This window comes from Eublepharis macularius, chromosome 2 (genome assembly GCF_028583425.1).
Source record: "Eublepharis macularius isolate TG4126 chromosome 2, MPM_Emac_v1.0, whole genome shotgun sequence".
Taxonomy (NCBI): domain Eukaryota; kingdom Metazoa; phylum Chordata; class Lepidosauria; order Squamata; family Eublepharidae; genus Eublepharis; species Eublepharis macularius.
The window spans coordinates 27,327,629-27,342,038 of NC_072791.1; the positions used below are offsets into that span (position 1 = coordinate 27,327,629).

The 14,410-nt window shown below is 44.4% G+C and overlaps 1 long non-coding RNA gene across 1 annotated transcript in view; it reads left to right on the forward strand.

Moving 5' to 3' along the window:
• The first annotated feature begins 606 nt into the window (after positions 1-606).
• LOC129324806 (uncharacterized) overlaps positions 607-14,410 on the forward strand; it is a 32,772-nt gene continuing 18,968 nt past the window's right edge. Inside the window, exons 1-2 of the long non-coding RNA XR_008596560.1 lie at positions 607-666; positions 2,236-2,297. This is a non-coding gene — a long non-coding RNA (uncharacterized LOC129324806). The remainder of the gene's footprint in view (positions 667-2,235; positions 2,298-14,410) is intronic.

Here is a 14,410-nt window from a genome sequence, read left to right on the forward strand (position 1 = left end):
AGAAGGAGAGCAAATCCTTACAACCTATCTGACCTTTAAAATATCCCATATTTTGAGCAAGGGGGAAGTAAAGACTCAGAACTCTTTCCTTCCAACCCAAGGCTGTGTTGCCTCGTCTTCTCGAGTCTTCTTTTTTGTATTTAAATAATGCAAATTTGAAAGGGAAAGAATTCCCCCCTTCCTGACTCCCCCACCTCAGCCCCCCCCCCCATGCACCCCCACTGTGATCCTATTGCATAATTATCTGGGCTGGTTGAAAGAATGAAACCCAGTTCAAAATGTATGAGTTCATTTTTATGTTCTACTGAGAAAATTTATTCAGTGTGACTGCTCAGGAGTGAGAGCAGTAAAACACCTTAATCCCTGGTTGAAGAAAGGTAATACCTTGACAGATGTGTGCCTCCTACTTTCCTTGCGGCCATGTTTCAACAACAAACCTTTATTTCTGCTTCTCGGCTGTAGCAGAGAAAAAAAAATGAGAGGAGCAATAAAGCAGTCAGACAAATCTCTGGAGCCAGGCAGCAATGCAATAGTAATGACAGATTTTTAATGTGGCGGGAGAGATTGACAGGAAAATGTCTTCAGAGCAAACGCACGCCAGATGGAATGAAAACGGTTTATTGGAGTATGGAGGTGCTACTGAACCGAATAGAGGGCGGGTTTAAGGTGGGTATTTTATCTGATTTGAGTAAACAACAACAACCCCAATCCGCTCATTGGCTACTACACAGACCCATCTATACAAAAGGGAGTTTTTGTTTCTCCCAACTTGCAAAACCTTCTGCAGACAAGAACTTCAGAAGTCACATGTTCAAGAGGAATAGTTAGGACTAAAACATCCCCCCCCCCCTTCAAATTTTTTTTGTGTGGTTTTGACAAAGAGTCATAGACTAAAAAGCTGAGTATCTATAAAACCAAGCAAGTATCATATTAAAAAAAAAGATTAAAAATTCTAGTCATAAGCCCAACTGCTCCGAAAATTGGGGGAAGGGAGGATTTCCTTCTAGCAAACTCTAGCTGTTCTTTGAAATGGTCCTAGCAAATGAAGATATAGCACTGCAAGATTTTATATGCTATAAAAACATGAAATGAGTCAATGATGAAAGAAATACAATGGAGAGACAAGAGAAAAATGAAAATAAGGGGGGCAACGTTGAATTGCTTTTAATGCATAACTATTTTAACACTTTATAAAAAGTAAACTCCCCAGGGAATAATGTAACAAGAAGGGGGGCGGGGCGGATATGACTGAAACACATCTTTTTGTTTTGCTTTTTGAATAGGATTATTTGTTTAGTTTAATCATAGCCATGAATACTTTACATTTCTTTGTATTTTACTTTATTAACATCAAGAGATAGCAGATGTATACTTTTAGATTAAAGTAACCTAGGTAAGACAGACATCTTTGCTGTGTTCATTCTTGTACTTATTGCTAGGGTTAGCATGACATGTTTACTTAAGGAAAAGAAATTGTGGACAACAATATCAGACTGATTTAATGAATTCTTCCCCCCCTCCCCAAATTTGATCGCTGATTGCATTAAAAAGTTTTCCATCTTTTGTAAGGGTGTTTTGTGTTTGGGCTGAAATTCTGGCAAAGTAAAAGTTATAGTTTCTGCCTTCATTACTTGGATATTTATGCTGCCCGTGCTCCAATACGGAGTGTGGAAAGGTAGGGTATACAGGGGGAGGGAGACAATGGGAGGAAGCTCCCGGAAAGTCTGCAGGGTTTTTTTTCCCCCCATGTCATTTCATCTGATATCCACCGCACTAGGATAACAAAGCTTTAGGCAAAATGGTTAACACTGACAGGAAAAGTAATTGGCAAAGCCCGGTGACAATCACTTTTTATTTTAAAGATTACTGATCATTTCTTTTTTAAAAAACCTGAAGGGGTTCATAATTTTATTAGGCATCTCTTAGGTTGTTGTATTCTGTTTAACCTTCCTTTGGTATTTAACTCTCATTATACTATTGGAAATAAAGTTTGCTTCTTTTTCTGTGCTAAACTAAGCCTGTTTTTTTTTTTTAAATGCTGAATGCAACTGCTGTTCTTTTCAAAGATTGCAAAACATTGGCATATGAGCTGGTAAACTCAATGTGAGAGACTGAGGAACAGAAATTAAAAACCACCTTAAATGAAAATAGATTCCCCCACCAATACATTAAAGAAAAGAATGGCAGTTCATATATATGATTGTTGTTGTTAACTTACATTCTTTACTTGTTCAGTGAAGATGTCTGAAACACAAAATTCAGCTGTGGCTTAGATTTGGGCAGATTCTTCTGATGGGGTAAGTAGTTTTAAAATGTTTTGGACTGTTGTTTATGGGTAGCTTTTAAATGAGAGGGTGGGAGTAATGCCTTCATGGGGAGTGTTTTTTTTCAGCTTGCGTTTACGATTTCTTTGAAAAACATGCATCAAAAAAAACTAACTGCAAGGTACACATACAAAATTGAGGTAATGGTTTAGTTTAAAGGCAGACCAAAGCTCATTGTTGGTTGCTAGTCTGTCCTCAAATCATTTTACTGACGCTCACAGATTATGGAATATTAATCTCTTCTCAGAGACCGGGGCAATATCCAGATACTCTCAGATAAGTTTTGACAGTTGCCTTAATTTTCATTGTCTTTTTAAAATTCTACACAGTTCAGCAAAGAACTTAGTCTCTCCTATACCTCATCCTTAAAATATTTCATACAAGTGCAGTGAATTTATAATATAGTAGAATATCAAACATACACACACATCCTTAAAGGATCTAGTCTAATAGCCTGTGTTTTCAGTCCAGAAGATGCTAAATGCAGACTTTCAACCCCAAAGTGTGTTCATTAGTCATTTGCAAATTATTTTTTATTCCTAAAACCATACCAAGTATATCAGCATGCTCTCATGCACCCCCGCACTGTGGAATTTTGATAATGTATGTCCTAACCGCTTAATTGATTGATTAGCTTACTGCCGCTTTCTGAGACACCAAATTTATCTTTAATAGCCGGAGTCAGGCACGGCAGGCAATCGGAAAGGGGGGAGGTGTCCCTTGGCGTCGATTTGCTCTTAACTGGAAAGTCATTACCACTTAATACATGTAGATTGTGTTGAAAGAAAATTATGTGTAATGAAATGAGGGAAAAATTAGTGGAGTGTTATGGACGAAAGCAGATGTTACGGAGGAATTATGCTAGCAGAGATAATCACCTTCGGTAGCATTGTGTGTGCCGGGGTGTTAACTTGGGGAGAGAGTTGGTGAGTGAGCTAAATAAATGTACGGGTTTACATGGATTTACTTCTTCTAGCTGCATTCATCGGTGGTACACACTTATGATCCAAAAGATACTAGTCCTTCCCATTTTGCTCCCCCCACCCCGCATTTCTTCCCATTGCTTGAAACAGGACGAAAAAAAGCTGCCAATTTACGTAGCTTCATGAAGTCAGAAAGTAACCAAGGGCAGAAATCCGAACATCATGCTAAGATCTGGACGCTGTGCCCTCCTGTTTGAACGATAGCTGTGGTGGAGCACTGGGCAGTCAGCGTAAGAAGCTCGTAACAGATTTCGGAAGCTGCAAAAATGGAAGAGAGAATGAAATGCCATTGAAATGATACGGGGGAGGGGATTAGCCAGGAATTTTAATATAGAAATGATGTCAGGGAGAAACCAAATATTTATTGAAAGGAATTAGGGATGTCTCTCTTTCCTTTTCAAGAACCCCTCTGATGTGCAGTAATGTTTTTAAGCAACCCAACTGCACTTTTAAAAAAATCACACAGCACAAGCTTTCACAAGCTATGATTTACAATACTTTCAAAATTTTAAATATATTGGAAAATGGAGAGTTTTTTTTAAATTAATTCTCGTAGGCTACCAGAATTGTATCACAATAGAAAAAGCAAGATTTTAATTTTCATGGCATTATTTATTTTTAGTATATAGTCTCAGTCTGTTCTATGGAAGGCTTATTTGCACTAAGAAGCTCTTCTTTATTGCTCATTTCCTAAGAAAATAAAGTTGCCCCAGGAAGATATTACTTGGTAGATTTGACTATAAAAGCCACTGATAATTGGGCTTTTCTGACATATTATTATTAGGTACCTTTGCCTTTTAATGAAGCTTTCGCTGCTAGGGTTTGTTGGTTAATTACAATAATACACACACACCCTTCAAGATTCCAAGTCTCCTATTCCCAGTATTCATGTAGGTTACCAAGAAGGCTGTCAATTCACTTGTCACTATATTAATGAGTCAAAGCAATGCAGCCAGCCAGCAATGAATCAATTGGAAAACTATGATGAATGCTTCAATAATTAAGGGAATAATTAAATTGCCGAATGTAGGATGGTACTAAACAGCTTTTGTAACAGTGTGATATTGTTATTTATAAAATAAAAAGGAGAACTGCCATTTAAAAATACTGTGGGTTTCCATCTTAATTTTTTTTAATTAATTAATTTATTTATTTATTTTGACTTATATCCCACCATTCCCACAAATGTCTTTATCTTTCCCAATTGGGCCTCGTTCCTGCTCAGAGATATATGTAGCCAGTGATCCCTTGGTATGCAACTGGACACATAAAGAAAATAAGCCTGTGGATTATACCAATTTTCTAATTATTTAAAATATATATTATAGCCAAAGTTAAATGTGCATGTGAGTGCATCTCCACACTTTTACATTTTTTACTTTTACATCTCCACACTTTTACATCTCTCAGCCTCACCCACCTCACAGGGTGTTTTGTTGTGGGGATAATGATAACATATTTTGTAAACTGCTCTGAGTGGGTGTTAAGTCATCCTGAAGGGTGGTATATAAATCGAATGTTGTTGTTGTTATTGGAAACCAGTTTGGTGTAGTAGTTAAGAGCATAGGACTCTAATCTGGAGAACCAGGTTTGATTCCCCACTCCTCCACTTGAAGCCAGCTGGGTGACCTTGGGCTAGTCACAGTTCTCTGGATCTCTCTCAGCCCCACCCACCTCACAGGGTGATTGTTGTGGGGATAATAATAGCATCAACCGCTATTGTAAACCACTCTGAGAGGGCATTAAGTTGTCCTGAAGGGCGGTATATAAATCAAATGTTATTATTATTGCGACTGAGTTTTCTGTGGATTTGCCCATATAACAATTGGGCCAAGTATGAACAACCAATTGCGTCCTTCAGCCCCTGTGTACATTGAGCCCTGACTGGCCCACAGTATTCTGCCTTGAGTCTCAGTGAGAAAGGCAGACAAAAAATAATATAAATAAACAAATCATTCCCTGAGAACTGTACAGATTTACTTACTTACTTATGGCCCATCTTTCTCACTGTGATTCAAGGCAGTCAAAAGAATAATAAAAAATGCAGTCATACAGCATAAAACAGCCAATGAACAATGCAATTGGACTAAGATTACAGAATTAGTAGACAATTAATTTTACAATGCATTTACAGATGTGTTTCCAATTGCATATCTGTTGCTTGCACATCACACTGTTGCTGAAGAACGTACTGTTGCAACATGGGCCTCACACTGGTTTAACTCTGGTATCCCTTCAGCAAATACCACTGCCATATCAAATACGGAGACTCTTGGAGTTCCTAAAGTATCATTCAGATATACTTTCCTGTGGTGTAAACAGTCCTAATTGCTTGAATGCCTAGTGTCGGAGTTGTCAAAGAAAGTGGTGGGGCTGTGTGGGGTTTATGTTGTGGATGGGGATCCCTTCCAAGGGGCTCCTTAGCTCTTCATACTCCCTCCTTCCTGCCTTCATACCACCTTTAACCCTAGAGCAGGCAATAGCCTTAATAGGCTTCACCACTCTGGATCCTCCCCCAGCCCTCCGGCAATTCCCTCTGGTTAGGGTGTGCCACCGAATATGAGGCATGAATAGGATTGCCAATTCTGGACTGGGAAATTCTTGGAGGTTTAGGGGTGGAACATGGGGAGGGAAGGGAAGCAGAGTACAATGCCATACAGTCTACCCTCCAAAGTAGCTATTTTCTCCAGGGCAACTGATCTTTGTGGTCTGGAGATCAATTATCATTAGGGCCCTGGTAGGTTGCCAGGGCCCTATACTGACCCGCTGGGAGTGGGGGGTGGGATGTGGCACTTACCTTATGCTGGTGGCAAGGTCTCCACTGGTGGGCAAGGTGGCAAACCCCTAGGGCAGCTGGGAGCCCTACTCCAAGCCCTACCCAGAGATTCACATACCTAGGTGTGAAAGACCCAGGCAAAGTGAACAAAAAAGACAAACCGATTAAACAAATACTGGAATTGTAGGGTAAGTAAAGGAACAATTATGAAAATAAGGTAGAATAACACAGAGCAAACACACAGGGCAAAAACTTCCAGGGAAAGAAGCTGGCTGGGAAACCCTAACTAGGGTTGCCAGCTTCCAGGGTGGTGGCTGGAGATCTCCTGGAATTACAACTGATCTCTAGGTGACAAAGATCAGTTCCCCTGGAGAAAATGGCTGCTTTGGAGGGTGGACTCTATAGCATTATACCATTCTGGGGCCCCTCCCCTTACCAAATCCCACCCTCTCCAGGCTCCATCCCCAAATCTCCAGGAATTTCCCAACCTGGACCTGGCAACCCTACCCCTAACAGTACTCATGAGTAGACATGGGCACAAACAGGAAAAAAAAATGAACATTGTGTTTGTTGTTCGTTGCCATCAACAAACAACGAACACTGACAAACATGATCCTGTCACGAACATGTTCATTGTTCATGGTAGCCAGCAGGCTCTCCTCCAGCCATCAAGATCCCTACCACACCACTCCCAGAAACCCTACCTGAGCAGGCAGCAGGAAATGTACCAATAATAAATAATAGCTTGGCATCAGAGCCTGGCAGCAGCCCTGGAACTTGAAGGGGTAGATCCCTATCCCACTACACACAAAGAAAATTCAAGCTTCAATGCACTCTCCCTGTCTCTCTCTCAAAATTCCAACAGCAACTCTCTCCCCTTCACTGTCTGCAAAACCAGAGCTGGGAGCCCCCCTACCCCCTGCTCTTTGCTTCCTTGTAACAAATTTGGAGCTCCACACTTGAAAGGAAGAGCTGCCTATCAAGCTAAATTGGGCTTAGATTGGGGTTTCCAGGGCAACAGCAGGAGTTCAGACAAAGTTCAGGCAGTCCCTGCCTCCAGTTGGCAAGGGAATTGATTGCAGGTGGCAGATTGTCTGGCTTGATGAACAGCAACGAATGAGGCTTGCAACAACTACTTGTTAGTTTAGAATGGGGCCTCATGAACAGCTTGTTCGCGAACAGCTGATTGGGCTGTTTGTGGCTTTTTAAAGTTCATATTGCTGTCCGTGCCCATCTCTACCCATCATGAGTACATACATGATTCCACTTCAAGTCAGACAGACTTCTCTCCATTTTGGAATGAGAGTGCAGTTCCCTCCAAAAGCAGCTCAGCTTTAGGGAGTGACCCCTCCCCACACAGGGCCTTACATGCTCCCTGTTAGAGCAGTGCTTCCTTGACAGTGATAGAGGCCTATTTTCCTTTCATCTTCCCTACTGTAGGATGCCTGTGAAATATATGCTGCAGGAAATTGGGGGCAAGGCCTGAGGCTAGGCTTGCCAGCCTCCATCCGGGGCAGGGGAACCTCCACCTCCCACCCCCGGCCCCACTCACCTGGCTTGTGAGGAGGAGTCATGGGGGAAGAAACACAAACATTTGCTCCTGTGCCCCCCCTATCACTGGCAATGGAGGAGCCACAGGGCATGCTGAAGCCCAGTTCAGTAAAAATTGCCTCCCAATGGGTGATTGTTACTGAACTGGGCTTCATTGTGATCTGCAGCTCCCCTGTCATGCCAGAAAATGATGTCATTTTCAAATGACAGTTGCTAGTAGGGCTTCCAGTCCCATGGTGGGGGTGGGTGATCCATTATTTCCAGCCCTTGCCCCCTGCTGTCACTAACCTGCCAGTGGAGAGAAAAGGCCCTGGGGAACGGGCCAAAGGGAGGGGGGACCTCCTGGGCTGGTGCACAGCAGCCACACTCTCCACAGGCATGGTGATGTCACTTCTGGGCCTGCCGGTGGATGTGATGACATCACTCCCAGAAGTGATGTCATCGTGCCATGCAGGGAGCACGTGCATTCTTTGTGTGCACTTGAGGAGTTTCAAAAGGAATGTGCTGGATCCCCATCATCCACCGGGAGGGTAAGGGGACCTGGCAACCCTAGATGCCAGATACCAGGAGAAGCCTGCATGTTTGGAGACATTTGTGGGTATCATTGACACAAAGGTATGATACCATTTCTGGCCAAACCTGGAAGTGATGTCACACTGCTTAATGATTCACTGGAAACTGTTAGTTTTACCTAGTGTTGCCAGCACTGGGCTGAGAAGGTGTGTATACTCAATAGGGCAGTGATGATAAGTGACTTGGGAGCCACATGTGGCTCTGACATGTGACCTGTGGCTCTTCTGGGCACTGCTTCCTGATGAGGCAACCTCTCCCACATTCCCAGAAAATGAGCAAGTCCTTTGCCCTGTAGGGTTTGTGGTTGGCAGGTGGTTCCTACCTTGAAACAGCTGCTGCCACTTGGGCTGGAGAACAGACAAGCTGTGAGCTAGAGGTATCATGCCACAGATGGAAATGAGCGGCCCATCCTCTCCAACAATCTCCCACCCTTCTCTGCAGCCTGTACACTTTCATTCCAGCAGCCAGGTGGCTGTTGAAATGAGAGCAAGCTGGCCACAGAGAACAGAACTTAAAACCACTATTGCCTTTAATCCCCTTTGTCGACAACAGGTTTGTTCTCCTCTGGGAGTCCTGGTCGTCTTATGCTTTTGTCTGATCGACTATGCCTCTGTCTCATGCAGAGGAAAAAGCAAGAAGGCAGAAAAGAAAGCCCCCCCCCCTTACCTTCACTCCAAGCCACAAGGGCTGGCTGAGGTTAAGCAGTCGAGGGGAGAGACAACTTTTCATGAAGTAATCCAGCTTAAAAGCTTATAATTGTATTCTTAATATTAATAGCTGTATCTTAAATGATAGTATATATGTGATTGATGGGTTGGCACAGACAGCATACCATAGCTGTGTGGCTCTTTTGGTTGATGCTAATTGTGAATGGGGCTCTCAGTGAGCTGCAGATTGAGTAGCGCTGTAATTGGACCTCTGGCCATGTCCTTAATATTCAGGCATGGACAATGAGATATCTTAGATACCAAAGTCCCACTCCATTGGGGACCTTAGAGTTCAGCATCAACACTCCGAAGAAAAGGATCCACATTTGGCAGGCAGTGCAGGTCCTTCAGGGTTGGTGAGGGTTTTTTTTTCCTTCATGCAGATATATCAGTCCATATTAACCTTGACACTGAATTCCTCCCTAATTTCAGTTTCAGAACAGCTTTTAAAGCAGTCCTGTGTAAAGTAAATAGTAGTATTTGCACCTGGGTATGATCAGATTATGGATAACTGTAATCCGACCATACTTTTCCAGGAAGGAACACAGCATGAAAATCAACCAACATTGGTTAATACCAATACATACAACAAATGAGAGTTGAATATCCATCAAAGACAGAACTAATAAAAAAACTGAACTGCAAACTCTGTTGTTCTGGGGGAATGCAGCATCACATAACAAACTGACTCTGTATTCCTTGTTGATATGATTGTTGACCATCATATCAAAAATGTGGTCCTCAACATTGCCTTGGCAAATGTTTAGATATTTAGGGGTTGGGTGGATGGAGATGATGTGAAGTAACTTTCAGGGGATGCTCTGGGCTGCTTCTCGTATTCTCTATGGTAAAGACCATAGAATGTCACTATGTGGACTCAGTTTTTTTCCTGCTTCTCAGTTTCTTGCGGGTGGGAAATGGGGCCAAGGAATAGAAAAACTTGAACAACTTCAATTTCCTCATTGTCAACTTTAAAATGGTGTAATTCCTCGGTAGTCACTACTGGAGTCCCCCTTAGGATTTCCAAGTCAGGGTTGGGAAATTCCTGGAGCTTTGGGGCTAGAACCTGGGGAGGGCAGGCTTTGGGGAGAGACCTCAACAGGATATAGTTCCACAGAGCACACCCTCCTGGGGAACTGATCTTTGTGGTCTGGAGAGTAGTTACAATTCTATGAGATTTCCAGGTCCCACCTAGAAGTTGATAACCCTAACTCCACATAAAACTGCAGTGTCATTGTAGCATAAGCTACTGTGGCTAATGGCCACTTGGCCGCTTTCATATCTGCTGAGCCACATCCAGATTTTACAGTGCCACTAGATTCTTTGAGTTAGATTAATACTAATTTTTCCATTAATTGAAAAGAGCGGAGCACACTGATTCCTCCGTCTCCCCTTATGCTATTCCCAAGAGTTCCTGCTCCTCTCCCTCAAGTGGCAGTTTGGAGAGATCTATAGGTTGTAACTTGGAAACACAAGCGGGAAGGCTGGGCATTTCTGTTCTACCGGCAGAAGGTATCTTTATTTTATTTTTATTTCATTTTATTTATGTCATTTATAATCCACCTTTCTCACTGAGACCCACGGCGGATTTCACAGTGAGATAGGTACATTCAGTCTCAAGGACATTTCCATAAGCAATGCCATAGTGTAAAGAGATACAAGATCACAAAGACATAGCATTAGCAGGAATCCAGTACAACATAGTGGTGAGGTCTATGGTTCTTGACTAGAGATGGGCACAATCTGAATTGCGATTTCAAAAATGCCCCGATTTTGGCATTTTCACCATCGTGACTCAGCTGATCGGTTCTGCCCATGGCAACCGATCTCGCCGTCGGGAGTTTGCTAGTTCGGCACTTGATCGGATGGGTCAGTTTCAGTTTGCAATTGCAGACTTTCTGGCGCTAGTAATTAATTCCCGGGGCAATGGAGTCAGGGAAATGAGCTGTGTTTGCCTTCCTTCTGTCGCCCTCGAAACACGAATGGAAGCCCAGCTTTCCTTGATTAGCAGGCTTCCTTCCAAACACGGAGCAGCAACCCAGGGGAGGGAGGGGGAAGGGGGTGGGCACAAAGGAAAGGCAAAAGGCAGCGCGGGAGGCTGGGAGGCCGCCCATGCCGTTCGCCTTTCCCCAGGACAAGGGGCGTGTGGGCAAGCCAGCCGTCCCTTGTCCTGGGAAAAGGCAAAAGGCAGTGCAGGAGGCTGAGAGGCCACCTGCGCCATTCGTCTTTCCCTTGGACAAAGGGTGCGTGGACAAGCCAGCTGCCCCTTGTCCTGGGGAAAGGCAAGAGGCAGTGCGGGAGGCTGGGAGGCCGCCTGCGCCGTTCGCCTTTCCCCAGGACAAGGGGCACACGGACAAGCTGGCCGCCCCTTTTCTTGCGGGGCAGGTGAACGACTCGGGCAGCCTCTGAGCCACTCGCGCTGCTGCCAGCTCCGCAGTGCACCGGGACAAATGGCTTGCTGTGTGGGCAGGGGCGACTCAGGAGCGCGCGCGTGCGCGCATGCTCAACAGCCTGACTACAGTTGCTCTGGGTGCTGGCTTCCCTGATTTCCGATTTCCGATTTTGGACCGGAAATGAGATGTGATTGGTTAGAATTGGGAACCTGCATTCGGCAGCAGCCCGGATCCACAATTGGCTTGATCGGGATTTATTTTTGGATCATGCCCATGTCTATTCTTAACTCACTAGCGGAGCATCTGAGACCCCCTCCCTACAATACAGCCCTCCTATCTGAGTGAAAAGTCTTTCTGAATAATTCAGTTTTGCATCATTTGCAGAAAGCAGACTAGGGAGTGCAGGGTTTGGGGAGTGGAGGGAATTTTGTAGGGTATAATACATAGAAACATAGAGCTGGAAGGAACACCCAAAGGTCATCTAGTCCAACTACCTGCACAGTGCAGGAAATTCACAGCTATCTTCACCCCTCCTCCCCCAGTGACCCCTGCTTTAGGACCAGAGGAGAGCAAAAAACCTCCAGGATCCCTGGCCAATCCGGCCAGGAGGATAATTCCTTCCTGACACCAAAATGGTGGTCAGTACTACCCTGGTCATGTAAGAAAGGGCCATGAGAGCCGTGCACTTGCTCATCCCTTCATGCCCTCCCTCTTCCGATCTGTGTACATTCATATTGAGTCACAGAATCATCATTGCTGTCAGGTGGCCATCTTGCCCCTTCTTTTTTTTTTTTTTTTATTTTTATTTTCAATATCTAACATACAACTACTACATACATACATACCCTACAAAACAGTAACTACAAAAGACTACAATAGCACAAGGGGTAGGAAAGAAGAGAGAAAAAAGAGAGAGGGAGGGAGGGGTGGAGAAAAGGGGAAGGTACCCTACAAACACTAAACACTAAACACTACATTTCTGTTTTCCCTTCATACTGCCATTATTCAAAAGTTAAAGCTTTATATTATATTGATGGAGTGGTTGACCTTACTAAATGCAAATTACAATTTAATTTCAAGTTAGATTTTTCTTCCCCTCCTGGGTCCCGGACGGAGTTCTCTCTGCGCAACTGCAGCCGCAGTGCTCGTTTCCTCCCCCTCCCCCTCAGGCTTCTCCTTTTCGTCTAGCTTGGTGCACTGGAATTCTGGGTTCCTGTCCTCAAAATCCCTTAGTTGATCTTCTGATAATATCTTAAAGGCTTGATCTTTATGGGTGAACCAGATTCCTTCTGGAAATAACCATTTGTACTTTATTCCACGTTCTCTCAGAAGAGCTGCGAACTTTTTATACTTAAAACGTCTTTTCCGGACTAGAAATGGGACGTCTTTCAATATCTTAATTTTATTGCCCAAAAAGTCCAAATCCGCATTATATGAATTGTATAGGATAGTGTCCCGGATCCTCTTAGATGAAAAATCGATGATGATCTCGCGCGGCAACTGACGCTTCATTGCATACTTTGAAGTAGCCCGACGGGCTTCCAAAATGGCGCTTTTAACTTCTTCTTTAGTTGCCCTCGCGGGTATCGCCAATAGTTCCGAGACAAGACCCCGTAAGTCCTCGTTTTCCTCCTCTTTCACATTCTGGAGGCGCAAAATTGTCTGTGTTCGTTCCACTTGTAGCCCGATCAACTGATTCTCCACCAGTTTAAGCTCTTTATTCGTAGCCTTCACGAGTGACGCACTTTCCCGAGCAGACTTCTCTGCCCCCCCCCGCTGCTTCCTTGATGGTTTTCACTTCGCTCTCAATTAAGCCCACCCTTTGATCTGTTTCATTCAGCTTGTCAACAAAGGGTTTTATAGCTTCACCAACTGCCCTCCGTACAATTTCCTCCAGCGATTCTCCCTTTAAGGCAGCCGAAACTGACTTGCCAAGGGCAGGACTTTGTTTTTTTGTTGCCATTTTGGGGGGGGGGCACCAACCAAATTTTGAGACTCAGCAAAGGGGAAGAGTGAGCCTTCTTAGCTTCAGATCTCACCTCTCCTTCACGTACGCTTGTAATAACAGAAGGAATTCGCTTACTTGTAGGCTCTCGCCTAGTTCTGCTCTTTGCCGTTTCTCATGGCCCGGCAGCACTCGAGGCGCCGCGCACGTCCGCCGGCCTCCGTAGGGACAAACGGGCAATTAACCCCCCGCATCGATTCCGGGGGGCTCTTCCCGCAGCGTCCCGGACCCAGCCTCCCTCACTGGGAGTTTTGGGGGCTAATCTTCGCAGATCAGCCGCCCGGACAGGGTGCTCGGCCGCTTCCTCTCGAGCCAGCGAAGAGGAGCGTCCGACATGGCGGAGAAAACGAAACCGAACCGCCATCTTGCCCCTTCTTAAATACCTCCAAGGAAGGAGAGCCCACCACCTCCCGAGGACGCCTATTCCACTGAGGAACCACTCTAACTGTCAGGAAGTTCTTCCTAATGTTTAGCCAAAAACTGCTTTACTTTTAACCCGTTGTTTCTAGTCTGACCCTCTGAGAAACAGAAAACAACTCCATAGAGTACACCCTCCAAAGCAGCCATTTTCTCCAGGGGAACTGATCTCTATGGGTGGCTGGCAATGCAATATACAGGCACATCTGAAGAAAATATACTGGCCCCCCTGGAGAAAAGCAAGAGGGCCTGTGTGGCAAAAAGACAGGCAAACACGCCTCCTTCCCTTTCTTCTTTTTTCTGCTCACTGACTCGATAGAAGCAAAACCACCCTGAGTCATGGGAAGGACAGCTTGTATTTGTATCGCAACCTGTCCTGTGGCCGAATATATCACATTTAGGATTTGATTTGTATCCCTAACTCTTTCCCATAAGCCTGCTAAGTGGAGCTCAAGTCCCTTTTCCTTACCTTTTAATTTTATTTCCTTTTAATTTCTCCAAGAAACTCAGGGTGGCATCCATAGTTCTGCATTCAAAATAACCCTGTGAGGTAGGTCAGGTTGGCTGGGCCAAAGTTGCCCAGTGAGCTTCATGAAGAAGAGGTGTTTTGAAGCTGGCCCTAGTCTGATCATTACACTGGCTCCACGTATTCTGTTTGTGAGCTTCCCAGAGAAATCTGGT